The sequence below is a fragment of the Protomyctophum bolini genome (assembly GCF_963924005.1).
Source record: "Protomyctophum bolini genome assembly, chromosome: 7".
Taxonomy (NCBI): Eukaryota; Metazoa; Chordata; class Actinopteri; order Myctophiformes; family Myctophidae; genus Protomyctophum; species Protomyctophum bolini.
In genome coordinates this window covers 17006173-17012172 of record NC_137868.1, presented here as the reverse complement: position 1 = coordinate 17012172, position 6000 = coordinate 17006173, and positions in this window count along the sequence as shown.

Genomic DNA, 6000 nt, shown 5'->3' with positions numbered 1-6000 from the left:
AACCCATCGTTTTTGTCATTTCGTCATTTTTTTCAAATCCTCAAAAATGATGAAAAACGGCGCGCTATAGTATGCCGTACGATATGGGCTATAGCCCATGGTCCAAAATGATGAGAAACGAGGATAACTTTTTTTTTCAAAATTTCAAAAAACATGGGCTATAACCCATCGTTTTTGTCATTTCGTCATTTTTTTCAAATCTTCAAAAATGATGAAAAACTGCGCGCTATAGTATGCCGTACGATATGGGCTATAGCCCACGGTCCAAAATGATGAGAAACGAGGCTAACTTTTTTTTTCAAAATTTCAAAAAACATGGGCTATAACCCATCGTTTTTGTCATTTCGTCATTTTTTTCAAATCCTCAAAAATGATGAAAAACGGCGCGCTATAGTATGCCGTACGATATGGGCTATAGCCCATGGTCCAAAATGATGAGAAACGAGGATAACTTTTTTTTTCAAAATTTCAAAAAACATGGGCTATAACCCATCGTTTTTGTCATTTCGTCATTTTTTTCAAATCTTCAAAAATGATGAAAAACTCCGCGCTATAGTATGCCGTACGATATGGGCTATAGCCCACGGTCCAAAATGATGAGAAACGAGGCTAATTTTTTTTCTCCAAAATTTCCAAAAACATGGGCTATAACCCATCGTTTTTGTCATTTCGTCATTTTTTTCAAATCTTCAAAAATGATGAAAAACTGCGCGCTATAGTATGCCGTACGATATGGGCTATAGCCCACGGTCCAAAAGGATGAGAAACGAGGCTAACTTTTTTTTTCAAAATTTCAAAAAACATGGGCTATAACCCATCGTTTTTGTCATTTCGTCATTTTTTTCAAATCCTCAAAAATGATGAAAAACGGCGCGCTATAGTATGCCGTACGATATGGGCTATAGCCCATGGTCCAAAATGATGAGAAACGAGGATAACTTTTTTTTTCAAAATTTCAAAAAACATGGGCTATAACCCATCGTTTTTGTCATTTCGTCATTTTTTTCAAATCTTCAAAAATGATGAAAAACTGCGCGCTATAGTATGCCGTACGATATGGGCTATAGCCCACGGTCCAAAATGATGAGAAACGAGGCTAACTTTTTTTTTCAAAATTTCAAAAAACATGGGCTATAACCCATCGTTTTTGTCATTTCGTCATTTTTTTCAAATCCTCAAAAATGATGAAAAACGGCGCGCTATAGTATGCCGTACGATATGGGCTATAGCCCATGGTCCAAAATGATGAGAAACGAGGATAACTTTTTTTTTCAAAATTTCAAAAAACATGGGCTATAACCCATCGTTTTTGTCATTTCGTCATTTTTTTCAAATCTTCAAAAATGATGAAAAACTCCGCGCTATAGTATGCCGTACGATATGGGCTATAGCCCACGGTCCAAAATGATGAGAAACGAGGCTAATTTTTTTTCTCCAAAATTTCCAAAAACATGGGCTATAACCCATCGTTTTTGTCATTTCGTCATTTTTTTCAAATCTTCAAAAATGATGAAAAACTGCGCGCTATAGTATGCCGTACGATATGGGCTATAGCCCACGGTCCAAAAGGATGAGAAACGAGGCTAACTTTTTTTTTCAAAATTTCAAAAAACATGGGCTATAACCCATCGTTTTTGTCATTTCGTCATTTTTTTCAAATCCTCAAAAATGATGAAAAACGGCGCGCTATAGTATGCCGTACGATATGGGCTATAGCCCATGGTCCAAAATGATGAGAAACGAGGATAACTTTTTTTTTCAAAATTTCAAAAAACATGGGCTATAACCCATCGTTTTTGTCATTTCGTCATTTTTTTCAAATCTTCAAAAATGATGAAAAACTGCGCGCTATAGTATGCCGTACGATATGGGCTATAGCCCACGGTCCAAAATGATGAGAAACGAGGCTAACTTTTTTTTTCAAAATTTCAAAAAACATGGGCTATAACCCATCGTTTTTGTCATTTCGTCATTTTTTTCAAATCCTCAAAAATGATGAAAAACGGCGCGCTATAGTATGCCGTACGATATGGGCTATAGCCCATGGTCCAAAATGATGAGAAACGAGGATAACTTTTTTTTTCAAAATTTCAAAAAACATGGGCTATAACCCATCGTTTTTGTCATTTCGTCATTTTTTTCAAATCTTCAAAAATGATGAAAAACTCCGCGCTATAGTATGCCGTACGATATGGGCTATAGCCCACGGTCCAAAATGATGAGAAACGAGGCAAATTTTTTTTTCCAAAATTTCCAAAAACATGGGCTATAACCCATCGTTTTTGTCATTTCGTCATTTTTTTCAAACCCTCAAAAATGATGAAAAACGGCGCGCTATAGTATGCCGTACGATATGGGCTATAGCCCACGGTCCAAAATGATGAGAAACGAGGCTAACTTATTTTTTCAAAATTTCAAAAAACATGGGCTATAACCCATCGTTTTTGTCATTTCGTCATTTTTTTCAAATCCTCAAAAATGATGAAAAACGGCGCGCTATAGTATGCCGTACGATATGGGCTATAGCCCACGGTCCAAAATGATGAGAAACGAGGCTAACTTATTTTTTCAAAATTTCAAAAAAACATGGGCTATAACCCATCGTTTTTGTCATTTCGTCATTTTTTTCAAATCCTCAAAAATGATGAAAAACGGCGCGTTATAGTATGCCGTACGATATGGGCTATAGCCCATGGTCCAAAATGATGAGAAACGAGGATAACTTTTTTTTTCAAAATTTCAAAAAACATGGGCTATAACCCATCGTTTTTGTCATTTCGTCATTTTTTTCAAATCTTCAAAAATGATGAAAAACTGCGCGCTATAGTATGCCGTACGATATGGGCTATAGCCCACGGTCCAAAATGATGAGAAACGAGGCTAACTTTTTTTTTCAAAATTTCAAAAAACATGGGCTATAACCCATCGTTTTTGTCATTTCGTCATTTTTTTCAAATCCTCAAAAATGATGAAAAACGGCGCGCTATAGTATGCCGTACGATATGGGCTATAGCCCATGGTCCAAAATGATGAGAAACGAGGCTAACTTTTTTTTTTCAAAATTTCAAAAAACATGGGCTATAACCCATCGTTTTTGTCATTTCGTCATTTTTTTCAAATCTTCAAAAATGATGAAAAACTGCGCGCTATAGTATGCCGTACGATATGGGCTATAGCCCACGGTCCAAAATGATGAGAAACGAGGCTAACTTTTTTTTTCAAAATTAAAAAAAACATGGGCTATAACCCATCGTTTTTGTCATTTCGTCATTTTTTTCAAATCCTCAAAAATGATGAAAAACGGCGCGCTATAGTATGCCGTACGATATGGGCTATAGCCCATGGTCCAAAATGATGAGAAACGAGGATAACTTTTTTTTTTCAAAATTTCAAAAAACATGGGCTATAACCCATCGTTTTTGTCATTTCGTCATTTTTTTCAAATCTTCAAAAATGATGAAAAACTGCGCGCTATAGTATGCCGTACGATATGGGCTATAGCCCACGGTCCAAAATGATGAGAAACGAGGCTAACTTTTTTTTCCAAAATTTCAAAAAACATGGGCTATAACCCATCGTTTTTGTCATTTCGTCATTTTTTTCAAATCCTCAAAAATGATGAAAAACGGCGCGCTATAGTATGCCGTACGATATGGGCTATAGCCCATGGTCCAAAATGATGAGAAACGAGGATAACTTTCTTTTTCAAAATTTCAAAAAACATGGGCTATAACCCATCGTTTTTGTCATTTCGTCATTTTTTTCGAATCTTCAAAAATGATGAAAAACTGCACGCTATAGTATGCCGTACGATATGGGCTATAGCCCACGGTCCAAAATGATGAGAAACGAGGCTAACTTTTTTTTTCAAAATTTCAAAAAACATGGGCTATAACCCATCGTTTTTGTCATTTCGTCATTTTTTTCAAATCCTCAAAAATGATGAAAAACGGCGCGCTATAGTATGCCGTACGATATGGGCTATAGCCCATGGTCCAAAATGATGAGAAACGAGGATAACTTTTTTTTTCAAAATTTCAAAAAACATGGGCTATAACCCATCGTTTTTGTCATTTCGTCATTTTTTTTAAATCTTCAAAAATGATGAAAAACTGCGCGCTATAGTATGCCGTACGATATGGGCTATAGCCCACGGTCCAAAATGATGAGAAACGAGGCTAACTTTTTTTTTCAAAATTTCAAAAAACATGGGCTATAACCCATCGTTTTTGTCATTTCGTCATTTTTTTCAAATCCTCAAAAATGATGAAAAACGGCGCGCTATAGTATGCCGTACGATATGGGCTATAGCCCATGGTCCAAAATGATGAGAAACGAGGATAACTTTTTTTTTCAAAATTTCAAAAAACATGGGCTATAACCCATCGTTTTTGTCATTTCGTCATTTTTTTCAAATCTTAAAAAATGATGAAAAACTGCGCGCTATAGTATGCCGTACGATATGGGCTATAGCCCACGGTCCAAAATGATGAGAAACGAGGCTAACTTTTTTTTTCAAAATTTCAAAAAACATGGGCTATAACCCATCGTTTTTGTCATTTCGTCATTTTTTTCAAATCCTCAAAAATGATGAAAAACGGCGCGCTATAGTATGCCGTACGCTATGGGCTATAGCCCATGGTCCAAAATGATGAGAAACGAGGATAACTTTTTTTTTCAAAATTTCAAAAAACATGGGCTATAACCCATCGTTTTTGTCATTTCGTCATTTTTTTCAAATCTTCAAAAATGATGAAAAACTGCGCGCTATAGTATGCCGTACGATATGGGCTATAGCCCACGGTCCAAAATGATGAGAAACGAGGCTAACTTTTTTTTTCAAAATTTCAAAAAACATGGGCTATAACCCATCGTTTTTGTCATTTCGTCATTTTTTTCAAATCCTCAAAAATGATGAAAAACGGCGCGCTATAGTATGCCGTACGATATGGGCTATAGCCCATGGTCCAAAATGATGAGAAACGAGGATAACTTTTTTTTTCAAAATTTCAAAAAACATGGGCTATAACCCATCGTTTTTGTCATTTCGTCATTTTTTTCAAATCTTCAAAAATGATGAAAAACTCCGCGCTATAGTATGCCGTACGATATGGGCTATAGCCCACGGTCCAAAATGATGAGAAACGAGGCTAATTTTTTTTTCCAAAATTTCCAAAAACATGGGCTATAACCCATCGTTTTTGTCATTTCGTCATTTTTTTCAAATCTTCAAAAATGATGAAAAACTGCGCGCTATAGTATGCCGTACGATATGGGCTATAGCCCATGGTCCAAAATGATGAGAAACGAGGATAACTTTCTTTTTCAAAATTTCAAAAAACATGGGCTATAACCCATCGTTTTTGTCATTTCGTCATTTTTTTCGAATCTTCAAAAATGATGAAAAACTGCACGCTATAGTATGCCGTACGATATGGGCTATAGCCCACGGTCCAAAATGATGAGAAACGAGGCTAACTTTTTTTTTCAAAATTTCAAAAAACATGGGCTATAACCCATCGTTTTTGTCATTTCGTCATTTTTTTCAAATCCTCAAAAATGATGAAAAACGGCGCGCTATAGTATGCCGTACGATATGGGCTATAGCCCATGGTCCAAAATGATGAGAAACGAGGATAACTTTTTTTTTCAAAATTTCAAAAAACATGGGCTATAACCCATCGTTTTTGTCATTTCGTCATTTTTTTTAAATCTTCAAAAATGATGAAAAACTGCGCGCTATAGTATGCCGTACGATATGGGCTATAGCCCACGGTCCAAAATGATGAGAAACGAGGCTAACTTTTTTTTTCAAAATTTCAAAAAACATGGGCTATAACCCATCGTTTTTGTCATTTCGTCATTTTTTTCAAATCCTCAAAAATGATGAAAAACGGCGCGCTATAGTATGCCGTACGATATGGGCTATAGCCCATGGTCCAAAATGATGAGAAACGAGGATAACTTTTTTTTTCAAAATTTCAAAAAACATGGGCTATA